Below are 20,872 nucleotides of genomic sequence, written 5' to 3'. Positions count from 1 at the left end.
ACAGAAATGCTGCATACCGGGTTTTACCAGAAAGCTAAGGAGAGAAAAAACAGGGTGGGGGAAGCATTGTGAGCCTAAAGAAAAGTTGAATGGCTGTCACGGTGTGGTGGAAAGGACCAAGAAAAACAGGACAAATGTCCTGTTTCAAATTCCTTAGGAAATATCTTAAGCTCTTTAGGATCAGTGATTGCATCTTTAAAATGGGATCATACTATGTAAGTATCAGAGTTATTGGGAAGATTAAATGCACATGAAGGCACAATGCCTTGTCCAAATAGGCAATTGATAAACACAAGTTCTCCTCCCTCCCCTCCATCCCTCCCTTTCTTCCTTCTTCCTTGTTTTCCTTCCCAGAAGAAAAAAAGAATCTAACTCACTGATTTGTAACAACGATCTACTTGGAAGCTTTTCTTTCTTTCTTTTTTTTAAAAAAATATTATTATTATTTTTAACATATTTATTGGAGTATAATTGCTTTACAATGGTGTGTTAGTTTCTGCTTTATAACAAAGTGAATCAGCTATACATATACACATATCCCCATATCCCCTCCCCTCTTGCATCTCCCTCCCACCCTCCATATCCCACCCCTCTAGGTGGTCACAAAGCACCAAGCTGATCTCCCTGTGCTATGCGGCTGCTTCCCACTAGCTATCTATTTTACATTTGGTAGTGTATATATGTCCATGCCACTCTCTCACTTTGTCCCAGCTTACCCTTCCCCCTCCCTGTGTCCTCAAGTCCATTCTCTACGTCTGCATCTTTGTTCCTGTCCTGCCCCTAGGTTCTTCAGAACCTTTTTTTTTTTTTGATTCCATATATATGTGTTAGCATACGGTATTTGCTTTTGTCTTTCTGACTTACTTCACTCTGTATGACAGACTCTAGGTCCATCCACCTCACTACAAATAACTCAATTTCATTTTTTTATGGCTGAGTAATATTCCATTGTATATATGTGCCACATCTTCTTTATCCATCCATCCGTCAGTGGACACTTAGGTTGTTTCCATGTCCTGGCTGTTGTAAATAGAGCTGCAGTGAACATTCTGGTACGGAAGCTTTTTTCTTGACCAGGCTGCTGAAAAGGAGGTTCCCAGGGATTGGTTTAAATCAGTGGCCTCCAAACTTTGCCATGTACCGGAATCACTTGGAAAGCTTGTCCTGATGCTCAAGTCACAGCCCACAGCAAGAAAGTCAGAATGTCTGGGTTGGAGACAGGCGACAGTATGTTTTTAAAACTGCCAGGTGAGTCTGGTATGCTCCCAAGTTTGGGAACCACTAGCTCATGTAAAGAAATGGGCCTGTGATTCATTACTTTAGCTGATTGAAGCCTGATACTAATAAGGCCCCGGGTTTGGATTCTGGTCCAGGAGGGCAGCTCTTCACTCTCTCACAGACGCTGAATGTTCATTCTTTCTCCTTCAATGCTCCTTTGGCAAGCTCTGTATACATGAACCCCAGACAGGGTCATATCCTTGGACTGACTCATCCCAGGTTCCAAAAAAGTGAAGAAAGAAGCACATAAGACACCTGTATTTGGAAGACTCTACAGTTCAGAAAGGCATTAACACTGGGTGTTATTGAACCCTTACAACAACCCCATCTAGTTGGCATTCTTATGATGCCCAACTTAGAGATGATGAAACCAAAAATAAGGAAAGTTCAATTTGCTGAGGGACAAAGTAGCAGATGCAGGTCTCATACTTAGGTCCAGGGTCCCAGAATGGAGGCATTTTTCCTGGACTGTTCTGCCTCGGAAGCCCTAGTGATCATCAGTCAGCAGGGTTGTGTGCACATTTGAGGGTTGGTTTAGAGCTATGGTGGCTGCTCTGGCTTATTAGGAAAGAAGGAGAGGGTGGAAGAGGGAGGGAGAGGGGAGGGGGGAAGGAGGGAGGGGGAGGGGAGGGGAGGGGAGGGAGGGGGAGGGGAGGGAGGGAAGGAAATATTTGTAAATATGTTTGAGTTAAATAGGTTTCTTTCTAGCAGGTCTTTTCAAATTATTTAATATGCTAACAAGCATTATACATCTCTAAAATGTATTTCCCAACTTATTAAATAGTGAAACACTTTTTAAGCTCAGCATTTCTTAGGACTAATGTCCCATGGAATGCTATTCCATAAAAACTGCCCTGGCTGTCCTCACTTCCCTCAGGATTTTGTTGAAGTGTTACCCTCTCAGAGAGGAGCCCCCTAAGAGAAAGACAAATATCATATGCTATCACTCATAGGTGGAATCTAATTTCTAAAGAAGACTTTTGTTTGTAAAATAGAAACAGACTTACAGATATCGAAAACATACTTACGGTTACCAAAGGGGAAACGTGGCGGGGATGATAAATCAGGAGCTTGGGATGAACAGACACACACTACTATATATTAGATAGATAACCAGTGAGGACCTACTGTAGAGCACAGGAAACTCTACTCAATATTCTGGGATAACCTATATGGGAAAAGAATCTAAAAAAGAATGAATATATGTATATGTATAACTGAATCACTTTGCTGTACACCCGAAACTAACACAACATTGTAAATCAACTCTACCCCAATAAAAATAAAATTTAAAAAAAACGGAATCACCACCTGCTCCCCACCTGCTTTTCCTGCTTTGTTTTCCCTGTAGCCCTTAACGGCTTCTCACATACTTTGTAGCTGACTTATTTATTCCCTTTACTGTTTGCCTCGTCCTCTATGTCTGGATGCTGTATGAGACATGACATTTTCTGGCTAATTTTTCCCAGTGAGATCTCCAGCACCTAGAAGCGTAACTGGCCCAAAGTAGGTGTTCAATAAATATGTATTAAAGGACTGAATGAAGGGCCAAAAAGAAATATGCCTGCAAGAATTCAAATGAAGGAACCTTCTCCACAGGTATGTCCCCTTTAAGGAAATCTTTTCTAATTCTAGTTATCGCTTACAATGATCTAATGAAGTGAATATGATCCCTACCTTATAGAAAGATAAAATGAGAATTAAAGCAATTAGACCTGTATGCAGAGCAAAAAAATGGTTAAGCCGAAATACTGTGAAACTGGAATTGATTCTTTTTAGTTTTCGGTGTAATTATTGTGAGATAAAGTATATATGGTGCATGTTTCCAACAGTATATGTGAAATCTACTAGAAATGTGGACAGCCATGAATTAACTGCACAGAGGTCTAATGTATCAGGCCCAGAAACTCTTTTGCATTTACCAAACCAGACCAAGCTAAGATATAAAAATTCAGCAGACCCCTGATATAGCAAGGTTCATCATTGCCTGGATTCAGATTCTCCATAGGTCAACTCATACTCTGAGAAATGTTCTATAGAATTCTAATGGCAGTCAGCCTGTAACACAGGTGTAGTTGGGTCCTCCCCCACCATTTCACAAAGGCTCTACTATATAATAACAACGCTTGGCATCAATGTAGAGCTGTTCTCTGGTAAAGGTCAAAGTGTTGTGAACAATTCAAATATACGCAGGAATGATGCTGGTCCATGGAGCTCAGAAAATGACCCAATTGACTCCTCTCCAAACACAGAGAGTAACGAGGAAGTGGAGAACACATAGTAATAATGTCGGATGAATGCTCTGCTCCTCTATGTTTTCCTCTTTATCCAGAAAAACCATATTTCTGAAGGGACGCTGTTTTAGTAATGAAAGTGGTTTTATTAAACACACCAGAAACTACAAATCCAAATGAGCATTTCCCTACAAAACGGTCACTTGGGGAGGCTACGTAATTACCTCACCGAGCCTGTGATTGCTCTAAACATTTGGGGAATTCCTCTTTTAAAGTCGTCAGCTGGTTTAGGACACACACAAGAAAACCAATCTCATTCCTTTATGGCTGCACTTTATGTAACAAAAATACCACATTTCAATCCCAGGCAAACTTGGTTGGTCAATGCAGTGGGTAACCAACCGGCTGCCCATCCGAATCTCCCAGGCATTTATTAAGGACACGGAATGCCAGGCTGACCCCGATTCGCTTTGCAGTGGGTCAGGGCTGGGAATTGGGAGTCTGTTTTTAAGAAACCACCCCAGGTGATTCTGATGCATTCGGTTTTCTTTGTGAACTGCGGGTTTGAGTACCTTGCTGTTAAGACAGCCTGAGCCAGTGAGCCTTCCTCTACTGTATGGCCACAAAGCCTGAACCTCTAACATCCAAATCATTCATTCACTCACCCAACATCTATTGAGTCCTTACTATTTTGTTTTACAAAGAGGGAACTGTTGGCAATAAGAAGTTGAGTAAAAGGAAGTGGAAGGTTAGGTCAAAAACATCCCTATTGGACACATCCTCTTTCTCACCATGCTCTCTTGGTCAACCTCATAGCTTCAGCCTTTGCCTTGGAAATAGTCCGAAAAAGAATAAAGAGTGTAGACTCCAGCATAACATTGCCTGGAGTCAAACCCTTGCTGACCACTTCATCAGGTGACCTGGGGCCTTAAGTTACTTGTCTGTTCTGGGCCTGATTTCCCCATCTGTGAGAGGAAGCTGATCATAGTACCTTTCTCCTGGGGATGCTGAGAGCCTTAAGTGAGATAAGGCATACAAAATGTTTAGCACAGAGTTCACAGATTTCAATAAATATTAATTATTATTAATACTTACACATTAATAATTCTTAAATCATAAATTCTACATCTGAAATCCCAACTTCCTTGCTTATCATTAATACATAAAAACTCAACACCATTTCAAACTGACCGGATACAAAGTTGAATTAATGCTGGCCCAACTTCTCAAATTTATTCTATTCTGCTCCCAATCTTGGTTCAAGGTATCAATTATCCATAGGGTCATTCAGTCCCCAAACCAAATGTACCTCAGATTCTTTCTCCTACCTTACTCTATGCCAGCAATTACATATCCATCCACATGCACTTCACTTGGTTATAAATTCATATTGATTCCCTCTCAACAATTTTTCTTTCCACTCTTGTGTGTATGTGTTTCAAATTAACGTTTATTAAGGTGTTGCTACATGCCAGGTCTGAATGCTGTACATGCATCAATTCATATAAATCTTACAACAACTTATGAATTAAGTGCTATTATTCTTTCCATTGTAAAGATGTAAAAACTGATGCACGAAGAGATTAGGAAATTTGCTGGGATCCAACCAGCAAGGAACTCTGGAAACTGAGAGTCAATCCTGGCAGCACGGCCCAGAGCTGTGATCCTCACCACTATATAGGACTAATGCTAATCTTTTTAAAATAATCATATGTGTTGCATTCTCAGCATGGTATATCCTCATGACAATCCTATGACACAGATGCTGTTAAAACTCCTCTTTTGCAGGTGAGGAAACCGGGGCCCACAGAGTATGAGCTGCCACTTCTCAAGTTCAGGTTTCCCTGGGGTATTGCCTGGGCTAATGAAATTACGTCCCACCCCTTCTGTGCAACTCCTAGTTGAAATCTGGCCAATTACTTACACTCAGATCTCAGAATAATCTTTCCAAAGCTTAGATCTTGTCATTTATTCTTTAAAAATAATTTATTTAAAAACCAACTGTATTCCAAGCAATATTTTTCTAATCTATCATTCACATACCCAAGGTAAATCTGACATGGATGTGTCTACAAGAAGCTCTTGGTCTTTGGAGGAGGTTGGTGCATAAACAGATAACTTCTTCAATGTATATTATGTGCACTATACAGGTGCACAGAAGAGGGCCCCTAACGTAGCAGGGCATGGGATGGGGTCAAAGAAGGCCAAGCATGATCTTGGAGGATTAGTAGAATCAGCAAGGCAACTGATAAGGTAGAGAAAAGGAGAATAAAGAAGACAGGGCCTTGATGAATGAAACTGAAGAAGACACAGATAAATAGAAAGATATCCCATGTTCACAGAGTGGAAGAATTAATAATAAAATGTCGATACTATTCAAAGTAATCTATAGATCCAATGCAATTCCTATCAAGATTCCAATAGCACTTTTTACAGAAATAGAAAAAAAAAAACCCTAAGATTCATATGGAACCATAAAAGACCCCTAATAGCCAAAGCAATCCTAGGAAGATAAAGATGGACGAATCAGGCCCCCTGACTTCAGACTGTACTACAAAGCTATAGTAATCAAACAGTATGGTACTGGTCTAAAAACATACACAAAGACCAATGCAACAGAACCAAGAACCCAGAAATAAACCCATGCATAAACAATGAACTAGTATTTGACAAGAACACTCAATGGAGAAAAGAGTCCCTTCAATTAATGGGAAAATTCGATGTTCACATGTAAAAGAATGAAACTGGACCCCAATCTTATACCACTCAGAAAAATTAACTTGAAATAAATTAAAGACTTAAATGTAAGATCTGAAACTGTGAAACTCCTAGAAGAAAACATAGGGAAAAAGCTCCTTGACACTGGTTTTGGCAGTGACTTTTATGGACATGACACCCAGAGCACAAGCAACAAAAGCAAAAATAAACAAGTAGAACCACATCAAACTAAAAAGCTTCTGCAGAGAAAAAAAAATCAACAAAATGAAAAGGCAACCTATGGAATGGGAGAAAATATTTGCAAACCACATATCTGATAAAAGTTAATTTCCAAAATATATGAGAAACTCATACAACTCAATAGAAAAAATAATCTAATTTAAAAATGGGCAAAGAACCTGAAGAGACATGTTTCCAAAGAAGATATTCAAAAAGTCAACAGGTATCAATACAGTCAATCAATATCACTAATCATGAGGGAAATGCAAATCAAAACTACAATGAGATATTACCTCACACCCATTAGAATGACTATTACCAAAAGAATAAAAGGTAACAAAAGTTGGCAAGAATGTGGAGAAAAGGAAACCCTTGTACACAGTTGGTAGGGATGTAAATTGATGCAGCCATATGGAAAACAGTAAGAAAGTTCCCTAAAAAAAATAAAAACAGAACTACCTTAAGATCCAGCAATTCCATTTGTGAGTATGCATCTGAAGAAAATGTAATTACCATCTCAAAGAGATATCTGCACCACTATGTTCACGGAAGCAGCATTTAAAATAGCCAAGACATGGAAACAATCTAAGTGTTTAATTATATATATAATATATTATAATATAATATAATAATATAATGTATAATATAAATACAATTATAATTATATATGTATTATTATTCAGCCATTAAAAAGAAGGATATACTGCCATTTGCAACAACAGGGATGAAACTTGAGAACATTATGCTAAGTGAAGTAAATCAGACAAAGACAGAGAAATTCCACTTGTATGTGGCATATAAAAACATGGACGCAAGAGGGAGGGGATATGGGGATATACGTATACGTATAGCTGATTCACTTTGTTATACAGCAGAAACTAACACACCATTGTAAAGCAATTATACTCCAATAAAGATGTTAAAAAAAAACAAAAAACCCCCCCAAAAACCATGGAACTCATAGAAACAGAGGACAAATTGGTGGTTGCCAGGGGCAAGGGGTTAGTGATGGGGGGAAATGGGTGAAGGCAGTCAAGGAGTATGAACTTCCAGTTATAAGATGAATAAGTTCTGGGGATGTAATGCATAGTGCGGTGACTATAGTTACCAATACAGTATCGTATATTTTAAAGTTGCTAAGAGAGTAGATCTTGAAAGCTCTCACCACCAAAATAAAAAAACAGTACCTATGTGAGGTGATGGATAGTATTAACTAAGCTTATTGTGATAATTATTCTGCAATAGATATACATAGCAAATCATTACATTGTACACCGTAAACTTATACGATGTTATATGTCAATTATATCTCAATAAAGCTGGGGAAAATTTTTAAATAAAATAAAAAATAATAGAGGGCTTTCTTGGCAGAGGGGGAAATATGCTGTGAGTAGAGACTCCAGATAATTCTGTGCTGTTCAGCGGGGCTTCTGTCATTCTGTGTTGAAGGGTTTAAGGACCCAATCTGGAAGGCTTGGGTTGGAGATGTGTCTTGAAGCTTGGTTTATACATAAGCACACAGTTCTGATAAGTTTCCTACTGTATTATGTTTTCTTGGGCTTGCTGATGGGAAGAACGGGCTAAAGCATCCTCCCTCTGCTGGCATTGCTGGAATCTGAAAGGGGAAGCAGAGAGTAGGAAATCCTCCGCCAGTTTATGGAATCTGGATGTCATGCCGCAATGGGCAGCAGGTGAAGGATTTTAAAGGGGAATGACATGATTGTATTTATGTCAGAGAATGATTACATGCGTGACTAATGCCCCTCCTTGCCTCACAATCTTAAAGTGGCTTCCTCATGCCCAAAGAAGGAAGTGTAATCTCTTCTGCATTGCAGGAAGAAACCCCAAGTGTAAAGGCCTGGACATACCCGCATATTTGCTCTGTTCAAGCAACAGCAAGCGGACCCAAGTGGCTGAGGCAGAATCAGAGGTGGGACAGGACAGGGCACTGGAAAAAGACAGGGGATGAGATCAGAGAGATGAGAGTTCTGAGCAGAGGAGCAACTTGATCTGACTTATTTTGAAAAAGAAAAAAGAAATCCCTCTGTTTGCTCTGATCCTGGATGCTATCACAAAATAATACACAATGATTGTTACTAGAACAAGGCTCTGCACCCAAAACATTCTGGGACGCTGCTCTTCCCTCAGTGCCTATTCCCTTTTAAGCTTCACAAATTCTGACATCTATCACATACTTATCTTTGACTCAAGAGGAAAATGAAATCAGAGCCAGGACAGCCTCTTTCATCCCCCGGAGCCCCTGTGAACAGTGCTGGTGTGGATGGTACATTTTGAGAGCTGAGTGCAGAGGGCTGGTACCTAGCGAACTGGCGAAAGCCCTGGAGGCCACTGTTTAAAACACAATGACACACACACTACTATATATAACACAGGTAACCAACAGGGACCTACTGTATAGCACAGGGAACTCTACTCAGTATTCTGTAACAACCTGTAAGGGAAAAGAATCTGAAAAAAAAATAGACATGTATGTATATATGGCTGAATCACTTTGCTGCACACCTGAAACTAACCCATTATTGTAAATCAACTATACTTCAATTAAAAAAATACCCCACAATGACACAGGAGGGGAGCACATAATAAGCCACCAGCAGCTTGCAGTCAACATGGCAAAGTAGAAAAAGTCACAGAGGTTCTATTCAGAAAATCTGGCTTCTGGATGTGGCTATATCACTTTGCAGCTGAGTGACCTTGGGCAATTCAACTGTCTGAGCCTCATTTCCTCCATGGAGGTGATTCCTGCCTCACCAGTTGAGGGGGAGAAAAATGAGATCAAAGGGGCAAAGCGCTTTGTAAATGATAATGGACTAGATAAGAGTGAGACTTCATTGTCCTCTCAGTTGATTAGTCCCCTAGCAAGGTTTTGAAGCCAGAGAACTGCAGTGTCTTGAAGTGGAGACAGAGGTAGGAAAGAGTCTGGAGCAGCAAGTGTTGGGTGGCACAGGACACTGGGCTTCAGTATAAGGAAGAAAACAGTGACATCATCATGAAAAAGACAGGTATTCCCATTCATCATACTTTTCACATCGGATATTTTGAATTTTGCAATAAAAAAAAAGTGTTATAAACTCTGTGCTTTGAGATTCATCTTAAAACTCTTCCTTACAGGTGAGGCTTCTTGGGCAGGAACAAATCTTGGGAAAAGTTCACATGATGGGTTAGTCTCTAGGAAAGTGCTTTTGAAGGATCACAGACTAAGCATGGCTCCGTGCGAATTCAGTTGGATAATTAAAGTGCAATATCCCATCTAGTTCCTCGTCTTTGTGACCCTCTCATTCCCAGAGAGACCCCATCAAAGCCACATGCAAATTCAGATCCATTCTAAGCGTGATATCCATTCTGATCTCTAGTCAGGGGCAGTCTAAGAGGGCTCAATATCATGTCATAATAATCATTTTCCTGGTCTTACACTCACCGGGTATCCTACTTTCAGTAACTGAACCCCTTGTTTCTAAAATCTCCACTTTGCTCTAGGCATAACCCTAATAACCAACATTTTTTTAAAGCTATCATTTGTTGCACTCTTAGTGTGGTTCAGACATATGCTCAGTGTTTTATTATTATTATTTTTTTTTTTTTTTTTTTTGCGGTACGCGGGCCTCTCACTGTTGTGGCCTCTCCCGTTGCGGAGCACAGGCTCCGGACACGCAGGCTCAGCGGCCATGGCTCACGGGCCCAGCCGCTCCGTGGCATGTGGGATCCTCCCGGACTGGGGCACGAATCCGTGTCCCCTGCATCGGCAGGCGGACTCTCAACCACTGCGCCACCAGGGAAGCCCTGTTTTATTATTTTTAACACCACAATACCCTTACAAGGTAGGCACTATCTCATTTTTATAACTTTACAGAAGTTGGAGTTTAGAGAGATTAAATAACTTGGGCAGAGCCATGAGTTAGTAAAGGGCGGGGCCAGGATTTGGGTTGAGTTGTTCTTCTCCCGATCCTTAATCAGCAAGTTCTGGGTACTTGAACCTGGCTTCTGAACGCTGGCCCTGTGCATGGGTCCAGGTTGCTGCTGATTGGTCTTCCTTGGACTCTCTGGCTGGCTGGAATAGCCACCAACCATATACCACTCTCTGAACTTCTCTGACGCGCAGAAGCGCCTCTCCGTCTCCATGGTAACAGATTCTGCGCACTAGTCTCCTGCTTAGACTTCCTCCCCCCCACCTACGCGCAATCAGCCAGCACCTGCCTCTTCCTAGTAGCCCACCTCTAGTCTCAGATCTCAGTTTTTCTGTCCCATGATTTCCAACCATGTGACGTTGTTGGGCTACGTGACCTGGAAGTCTCCTAGGGGTAAAGGCTAGAGGTTTCATGAAGTAGAAACTAATAAAAATACCTTCACCTTATTTCACATTCTAGATAAATAAAATAAACCTTGAGACCACGCACTTAACCATTTTAAGAACTAAATCAGTGACCAAATTAGATTATGGTGAATTCATCTGGCTATGTAAAAATTAAACATTAATGCAATATCCACAAATTGAAAGACTTAATTGCTAAGGAATACAAAAATATGCTTTCTTCCAAAGACCAAAACAAACAAACCAAAACAATAACAACAACAAAAAACCCTGAGATTAGGTAAAAGTCTTTAAATGTAATAGACTCTGAGCAATAGATTTCAAACAATTTTCAAGCAAGAAAACCACTGTTTTTGAAAGTAGTAGTATTTGGGATCGTGATAGATGAGATGAAACGGGAGCTTCTTTGACTGAATGGCAGTCTTCAGGCCAGACTTCCCCCCCACCCCGGGGCACACCCTCTCTGCTTCATCACAGCTCAGGAAGCTCCTTGGCTTTACACCTCACCACACACACACTCACACCACCCAGTCTCAGTGGGCTTGTTTCTAAGTGATTCTATGACTAGCTCCTGAAAGTATTTGGTTAAGTATCGACTGAGATGACAGTGTTGCAAAAGCCATTGATGGTTTGGGTTTAGGCACAGGTAATAACAGAAGAAGAAAAGCTCTGAATCATCTAGGATAAAGAGCCTCACTTATTAAGAGAGGGGTTTTCGGAAACAAAACTTCCCTTAGCCTTCCTCTTGGTAACATCAGGTCTCCTGTCCCAAGCTGCTCGGCCAGCCTTAAGTTTGCTGACACGAGACACTTGGCTTTGAATTTTGCCACCCTCCCCTGTGATCATAACCCAGTCTCCAGCCTTACTGCCTTAACCTTGACAAGCTCCTTTGCCTGACTTTGAATTGTGCCAAACTCACTCCTATCACTCTGAAGTGGAAAACGCTGTAAACATTATTTTTGGCAAACAATAAATTTTTCTGAGTTTTATGCTGTTACCACGTTCTGTGAGCCTATCATGGTTTAAAAATGGGTCTTCCCTCCCCTCCACTTACCATCTACCTGGAACTGAGAAATTTCACAGACTGAAACAATTAATACAGTTTCGAAAGATCCGGGTGTATTAATTAGACTGATCATTTTCCACGTATTAATCCGTTTTGCAAGCTAAGCAGAGATATTACAGCAGAACTCAAACATCAGTAATTTCAGTATCCTCTGGATGATGTTAACAGCCTGCCTTATTTAGAACTTGGAAGAAAACTCTGTTATGTTACGTCAGAAAAATTAAAGAAAAGTAAATAACAGTAATTCAAATCTCCTCTTCCTAAAAACACTTGATAAGACCCCTTGCTTATGTTCACCAGCCCCTGTGTGACTCCGACTTTTCTGCCCTGGATTAACAGCTTAGGTGGCATTCGTTTATTAGTGAGGACATTACCCAGAATTCAAAGTACACCCAAAACTTATTCATGACAATCAAATGCCAATGCTTCCCTGATAGAGAGTCCTGTATGATTTCTAGTCTCCCCCTTCTGCTTGGAAGCTGACACTTATCCATAGATATCGCACTTTTTTCCCTCTTGGCTTGGTTTGTAAAGTTTGTTTTATTAGACCACTGACATAGGAAAAGGTACAAGTTCTTCTAAATAGTTGCATTTAAATGCGTATATGAACATTTCATTGTACCTAGTGGGACTGGAAGTTCACAGAGAAGTTACCTATTAGATATATGGTCTGTTTCTATGTCCAAACTTAATGCTGAAATGTATTTTTTAAAAAAACCCTTAAAATTCACTGTGAGCTACTTATGCACAAGGGCCATGGCACCAGCCTCCATACAATTATTTAAGACGTTATAAAGAGTGTTTTCTGTCTTTCTTATGCTTGGAAATAGATGTTATGACTGCTGAGTCAGAGCCAAAAAATATAATTTTATGCCATAAAATACTACCTTTTCCTTCGGCTGTGGAAATTTATATGTACATATTTATGTCCTTATATAGATAAAAATCTTCATAAACAGAGTGGCCCATTTGAGATGAACTCTATTTAAAGCATGTTGTTACCGACTCTGATAATATTACCGCTGTGCTTTAAAAAATTCAGTACTTCCCCATAACTTACCAAATTAAAAACGAATACCCCAAACTGGCATTCAGGTCTCTCTACAGTGTTTAAAAACCTTTCCTGGCTTTTCTCCTAAGCTTAACCTACTCAAACAAAACCAGACAGAGCTGCCACCATGTCCAAACCTTGGACCCTCTCTCAAGCTCTAGCACTATTTCCATTCGTCAAAATCCCAGACATCCTTCAGATCTCTTCCTAAATGCTACCTCCTCGTGGTCATTACCCATCTCCTCCTAAATGTATAATTTCTCCACCACTTGGACTTCCAGAGTTCATTAGAGCTTTCTGATGGTATCTGTCAGAACTCTGTTTAAATAAATCTCATGGATCTTCAAAGAATTATTACAATAATCTATTTACAACAGATTGCATGGGCGCATTGTTAAATTGTGATATCTGGTAGCCCATACCCAAAAATGCAATGGGATAGTCTAAAAGACAAGGACTTTATCCATCAGACTGATTTTGGACAACAGCAAGTGCACAAGAGCAAAGCATGGGCTTGATTTTTCCACCGAGGTGCTCGGGAATGAATGTCTATAAACCAGGGAAGAGAATATTCCAGGACAGTGACAGTCACCTTCCATTTAGATGCTATGCAAGGCTGCTTTACATGGACGTTGAGGAAAGCCACAAAGGAAATTGGCTACAAACCTACACCCTGTTCCAAATACTCCTTTCAACACCTACAGGTCCAGATTCAGAGACCATCTCAAGCACAGGCAAGAAGTATGAAGCCAAGGTCGTTTTCCCCTTACCATCAAATGCATTCAGATGTGTCTGCTTATGTTCTGGACTGAACTAGATGAAGCACCCATTAGTTCTGGATATATCATGAAAGAAGCTTGGGAAATAGCAAAAATTCTTAATTTTTAATGGTGGTGAAGGGGGATACTCTTACCAGGTACCACATCAAAATCTACTTAAGCACTTTCCTAAACCACACATTTCCCCATATCACCAGACACACCCCTGCCTTGGGGCCTAGGGGAGGTGGCTTTCATCTCCTCCACCCCCCTGCCTTGGGGCCTAGGGGAGGTGGCTTTCATCTCCTTCACCTGCCCTCATAGCCAAGGGAGCCAAGTATTCTAGGTGGAAGGAAGTCTAAAGTCATCTGCTGTTCAAGAAAAAACATGGGGGACTGAGTTAGGTGAAGTTAGCGAAGTTAAAAAACATGAGTGGAAAAAAGGCCAAAAATATCAAAGAGGCTAGCAGCAAAACAGCCATAGTTCATGAACCATAGCTCTGGTGTTAGTGAACTCTAAGAGATTTTAATTTCTGGCTTCCAGAACACACCATATCCTTCAAGGGTCTTTATTTTACTTTATTTTTTTTGCGGTACGCGGGCCTCTCACTGCTGTGGCCTCTCCCGTTGCAGAGCACAGGCTCCGGACGCGCAGCCTCAGCGGCCATGGCTCACGGGCCCAGCCGCTCCACGGCATGTGGGATCTTCCCGGACCGGGGCACGAACCCGCGTCCCCTGCATCAGCAGGCGGACTCTCAACCACTGCACCACTAGGGAAGCCCTTTCAAGGGTCTTTAAAATGAGGTGGGTGAACTCTGATCTTTCTAAAGGGCAGATCATCCCTGTTCAATTAGTTTCCAATTCCAAGCCACTTCACGTAGCCTACTTTATTGCTCACTAGAGAGCTGTCCACGGCCACATCCTGGAGTCCGTGTGCCCGCCTCCTCTTCATCAGCTCAGACGGCAACCACCTGGCGCACTGGCTGCCGACCCCACCCAGCCTAGGCATCCACGGAAGATGCAGCTACTCAATCATGGCGACCTGTCATGCACACACCAAACAGGGTCTCAGACTGTGCTCCACGTAGCACTCCGAACAGCAGCTACCAGTTGATCAGAGTGAGTTCAAACCACTCTACCACCTCTGTGTTAAGGAAATCCCTTCAAATCACCTGGACTTGTCTGTTTGGGCTTCCAGTACACAGCTGCTTTCACCACTCTGTGCTCTTGATTCACAGAACTACGGCTTGCTCATAACCATAGCAAACCTTTGCCTGTTTGGCTTTTTCTTGATCTCATCCTCCAAATCTAGCTTACTGTTGACCACAGGAAATCACACTTTGATTTTTGTCATGAATTCTCAGTCTCCAAGCCATGGCATGCATCTGATCTTGAATTTTACCCAAGTGACTCCTGGCTTTAGTTTTTTCCCCGTTACTCAGCCCTACATCCATTCCCATCTTTTCATGAATGCCATTCAGGGTTAGAGGGAAATGTCCAAGTTCTTCCAGAAGAGTCCTGATTTTTCTTTGTCTGTTTGTTTGCTCCAGTGTGCAGCTATACAAGAAAGTACCCTAGGGCCAGGTCCCTATCTAAGAAGTAAGATGGAAGTCAGCCATTGGAGATGGAGCCCAAGATGACACAAAGACTGGCAAAGACAAGGCTCAATGAATTGCCTTGGGCCCCTTCTTTCTTCCCTTCCAGCACGCACCTGGAGAACCATTAAGGCTCCACGGATGGTATTAGCTCGGGAGCCTGCCACACCCCCTCCCACATGGGGTATGACCACGCCAGCCTTCTTAGCACCCAGCTCTCCAAAACAAAAGGTCAAGATTTTGATACACTACTGTTAAAAGGTCACTAAGTCCTGCTGGAGACTATAAAATAGGGTGGACTGTCCACCTGAACTTAACAAATGTATCGTCCCAACAGGGATTCACACAATTTCAAAATTTAGGTACAGATTAGTCCATGGCATTCAAAATGATGGGAACAATATAACTAAGCCAAAGAAGAAAAAAGAAAGGCATCTTCTAAAGGTTTACAAAATTTCATAAACTTCAGAACTTTTTCAGAGCAAAAAGCTCGTAGCAAGAAGACTTCTCTGAATTGGAATTCCTTAGGTACCTCCCTTGGGCCACAGATTCCCCTGAAAAACCTCCCAAATTTTTAGCTGCTGGCTCTAATAAACACACATACACGTCACCGATATCTCCCCCAAAGTGGGTAGTTTGGGAGGGCTCTGAAAATCAGTGTGGAAAATTAAAGATGGCCACAAGGTTATTTGTTCTTTTTCTCAATGAAGAGGCAATAGCTCTACCCATTGAATAAGAGCTATTAAAATTCAACAGCAATGACATTATGGAACTTCCAAAGCTGAGTCATAAAAAACTTTGCAGCTTCTATCTAGGTCTCTTGAAACACTCTCTCTCGAGACATTCCCTCTGAGAATCTGGCCACCATAGTATAGGAAGCCCATGCCACACTCAGGTTGACAGCCCCACCTGAGCCCCTAGACAACAGCCAGCATCAACTGTCAGCCATGTGAGGGACCCATATGACCTACTTCAGGTAACCACAGCCCTAGCCAACCTCTGAAGGCAACTGCAGAAGAGACCCCAAGAACCAACTGTCCAGCCAAGCTCTTCCCAAATTCCAGTTCCACAAAATTATGAGCGAAACAAAGTGGTTGTCGAGGTGGGGGAGGGATGGATTGGGAGTTTGGGATTAGCAGATGCAAACTATTATATATAGGATGGATAAACAACACGGTTCTTCTGTATAGCACAGGGAATATAATATATTCATATCCTGTGGTAAACTATAATGGAAAAGACTATGAAAAAGAATGTAGATATATGTATAACTGAATCACTGTGCTGTACAGCAGAAATTAACACAAGATTGTAAATCAACTCTACTTCAATAAAATAAATTTTTTTTAGAAAGTGGTTGTTTTAAGCCATTAAGTACTAAAGTGAGTTTTCACATACCCATATATAATTGGAGTAGAATTTGTTTCCAAAAGTGGGATTCTGTCTAAAACATTTTAAATGTGTGACATTGGCTTTGGGACCCAGTGGCAGGCATGAGTTGTTAGGGCCTTGAGGAGATGGTTAGTGAAAGCTGGAAGGGCCTCAAGGAGATGAAAACTTGAAGGACAGAGAGGAAAATACATGGAAGGCTGGAGAAAAGGACAGCTGAATTAAATATGAGCAGAACAGTGAACAAACTATTGCCTATAGTAGTATGGAAAATAGAAAAGAGAGTACCTAATAATCTTGAGGATATGACTAACATTTCTGGGACAAATGTTGAACGCGCTATCTGGCTTTTTCTAGACATGTATAATAAAACACATCTAGAAACACACAGAGAGAGATGGATTAATGAAAAGATTATTCAACTTTTTTTTAGCAGAATTTAGATCCAGGATTTGCTGGGTTTCAAAAGAAACAGTTTCTCATCTCTAGTCGCTCTCAAAAAGGATTCTCAAAGTAAGAAAAGCTTAATTGCTTCAAGATAAAGATCAAATCTAGAGTCTTTGTTAAAACCTCAGAAAGATTTAAGATGGTAGGCCACAGCAACTTTCAGCTATACAAGGGCTTTCTAAGGTTCCAACATCAAGTGTCATAGACCCTCTCTGTCAAACAACAGAGCTCCCAAGCGTCTTACGTGTTATTCTATAGCAGCCTCCCACAGGACTCAAGACAGAGAAGGATGTATCTTGAAGAGATGTGTAGGTGAGGCTTTTGACTGATAGAGTAATGCCAGTAAGTCATGAGAAACCCATATGTTTCAACAGAATTGTATTGGTAGAAGGGCTCCAGATGAGACTAAACTGGATAGAGACAATAGAAAACGAAAAGAGCCCTTGAGATTCCCAACTTTTAACAAGCAGGAAACAGGCTGAGAAAACTACTCACTTGAAAGCATGGGCCTTTCTTTTTTTAAGGAACACTGATTCAAAGGTGGAACCAAGACATTAAAGGGTAGAGGCAAAAGCCTGAGCATCATTCTGAGGCAGCAAGACTGGACCCTTATCAAGAAACTGGCAACATGGGACCAGCTCAATTTCAGAACTGCTAAGGATCAGTGACTACTACATGCCCCAATTCCTCCTCCCCCTTTTAAAAGGGGAGTGTTTATAGCAGTTATCTGGTCCCTGTATACACTATATATTGAGCGGGGGGTGCAGGTGGAGCAGAAACTTACCTTTTTAGCTCACAGGCCTTCAGATTAAGAGAAACCATTTTCAAAGAACTGCCCTCCAGGGAGCCGCATCCACCTGTGGACCTGATTTACCTGACAAAATCTGACCTTAAAACCAAAGCTAGGGCTTCTCTGGTGGCGCAGTGGTTGAGAGTCCGCCTGCCGATGCAGGGGACACGGGTTTGTGCCCCGGTCCAGGAGGATCCCACAGGCCGCGGAGCGGCTGGGCCCGTGAGCCATGGCCGCTGAGCCTGCGCGTCCGGAGCCTGTGCTCCGCAACGGGAGAGGCCACGACAGTGAGAGGCCTGCGTACCGCAAAAAAAAAATAAACAAAGCTATAACGGAAAGAGACTTTGGAGGCCTTGGGAGGCAATGAGAGTGTTTTTTATTTGGGAAGAATACAAGTAATTTGTTACCAAACGGCAAACTGTTGTTGATTATGGATGCCTGGAAATCCTTTGCTATTCCTCCCTTTAAGAATTTGGACTGGGAGAGAGTTCCCTGGTGGTCTAGTGGTTAGGATTTGGTGCTTTCACCGCCATGGCCCAGGTTCAATCCCTAGTTGGGTAACCGAGATCCCACAAGCCAGGAAAAACAAAACAAAACAAAACCCTACAATTAGGAAAAAAAAAAAGAATTTGGACTGGGAGAGAGTGGAACCTCTAACACTAGTTAAAGATAAGACCCACCACACAGATAAGGAATCTTGCCTTGTACTACATTACAAAAAGTAAAAATTATTAAACTTTGAAGTTTCCTGCTAGTCTGACATATGAAAATATAAATAAGTGCTAGGTAGAAAAAAATAACCAAGAAGAACTAAGAAAAAGAAAAACAAATATCCCCGTGACCTGGATGCAATACTAACCTGTCAGCCAGAAAGATCTTACACTTTTGCTACATGGAAATTTGGGCAAGGCTAAAAAAAAATTAGTCCTTCCAGATTATAGCTATACTCTTATTTTATCAGGGTGAGAAAATTTAGACTTACTGAAACATGAGGTGCTTTTTCATTTCACAAGATGACATGTGATCAATGTCTTAGAATTCATTCTGACTATAACTCACTGGACTCAAATTCAATTCATCTATAACATTTCAAGAACACTGTTATTCCATAGAATGTCACTTGTGCATGGAGGTCAAAAAGGTTTTACAGTTAACTGCATCATCTCTTCTCCAGGGAGATGTGTTGCATGTGAGGAAGTGAGGAAGTGGGTAGTCACTCCATGATGCTGAATGAGAGGGTCCCTTTGTGTGTCATTGTGAGCCTTCCCTTAGCTTGTAGGGAAAATACGGCTGGGCATTGTTCATACCGATGTAAAATTCTCCACTTGGGAGAAGAAAGTTTCAGTGCAGCGTTTTTACATATTTACTTTTCTTTTTTTGGCTGCAGTGGGTCTTCATTGCTGCGCGCGGCCTCTCTCTAGTTGCAGTGAGCGGGGGCTACTCTTCGTTGTGGTGCACAGGCTTCTCACTGTGGTGGCTTCTCTCGTTGCAGAGCACGGGCTCTACACACCTGAGCTCAGTGCTTGTGGCATGTGAGCTCAGTAGTCGTGGCTCACGGGCTCTAGAGCGCAGGCTCAGTAGCTGTGGCGCACGGGCTTAGTTGCTCCACGGCATGTGGGATCTTCCCGGACCAGAAATTGAACCCGTGTCCCCTGCATTGGCAGGCGGATTCTCAACCACTGTGCCACCAGGGAAGTCCCTAAGTATTTACTTTTCTGTCTCCTGTACCAGACTGAATAACTTGAGGGAAATGTATTTATCTTTCTTCTTTGGGCTTCCAGAGTAGAGCACAGTGCATGCCATGGGGCTGGTATTCAATGAATGTCAGTTGAGATGAAAAGAGTCCCATCCCTGCATGTTCCACAACAGCTCCTCTCTATCTGCCCCCATCCACCTGGTTGTGGCCTGATAGGAAGTCAGATTCTACAAACTCTCACCTACAGGGCCCCACAGGCTCTATAAGCCCATAACCTCTCTGTTGCATCTCCTACACCCGTCTTCTTGTTCATTGTGCTCCAGCTCCACTGTCCAATTTGCTCAAACATGGCAGGCATGCTCCTTCTACCAGTCCTCTGTATCTCCCATTCCCTCTGCCTGAAATGCTCTTTTCACAGATTTCTGCAAGACTGGCTTCCTCATTTCCTTTACGTCTGCCCTCAAAAGTCACTTTCTCATGGATGCCTTCCTTGTCCACTGATCTAAATTTCACCCTCCCAAACATTTTATATCCCCTTCCTTTCCTTCTTTTCTTCATAGCAACTCTCATCTTATATCCTATATATTTACCTACTTATATTGTTCACTCTCTCTCCACTAGAATTTAAGTTCCATGACTTAAATTCCAGGGACTTTTGTCTGTTCCATTTACTACCTAGCACCCCGAACAGTCTCTGAAATTTGATAGCATCTCAGTGTAAATTGATGAATAAGTGAATGAATAAATGCATTTATAGCAGGCTGACTTCCAGTGCAGAGGCTATTTCTCAGCAGTAATTTTTGGTATAAGTGGGTACAGAGAGGAGGGAAGATTGAATACAAGATTTATTAAGTGTGTGTTTTTTTCAAAGATCCTGGTCCCTATTCAGCCTGTTAAAATGTCTGGATTCTATGTAGGTGCTATAGATAAAATAGATTAAGATAGGCACTTTTGCATTTTATGGATATATGTATCTTAATTATCTTGAGAGGAATGTATAAAGCCATCACCATGGATAACAGTGATCGCTGGCAGGTCCTAACTCTGGCTGTCATCTCATTGGCAAGTTCCCAAATAGAGTATAATGATTTGCTACTAATTCAAACCAAACTAATAACAACCCATGATTTGCCTGATGTGTTTAAAGAAGTGAGATGGCTTCCATAGGATCTGTTAAACTTACTGACAATATTTAATCAAAAAGCTAAATGTTTTGACCCTAATGATGCTTACTTGAAATATGACATGGTAATAGGGAGGATGAATATCATATTTTACAAACTTAGGGGGAAAGCAATTCCC

General features: G+C 41.5%; 1 protein-coding gene across 2 annotated transcripts in view; it reads right to left on the bottom strand.

Annotated features, from left to right (window-relative positions):
* The window catches only part of ESRRG (estrogen related receptor gamma), a 639,858-nt gene that overhangs the window by 601,324 nt on the left and 17,662 nt on the right, over positions 1 to 20,872 (bottom strand). The window lies entirely within an intron of this gene.

Source organism: Pseudorca crassidens, chromosome 2 (genome assembly GCF_039906515.1).
Source record: "Pseudorca crassidens isolate mPseCra1 chromosome 2, mPseCra1.hap1, whole genome shotgun sequence".
NCBI lineage: Eukaryota > Metazoa > Chordata > Mammalia > Artiodactyla > Delphinidae > Pseudorca > Pseudorca crassidens.
The sequence above is the reverse complement of the archived record's forward strand: the minus strand, read 5'-3'. Positions and strand labels throughout refer to the sequence as shown.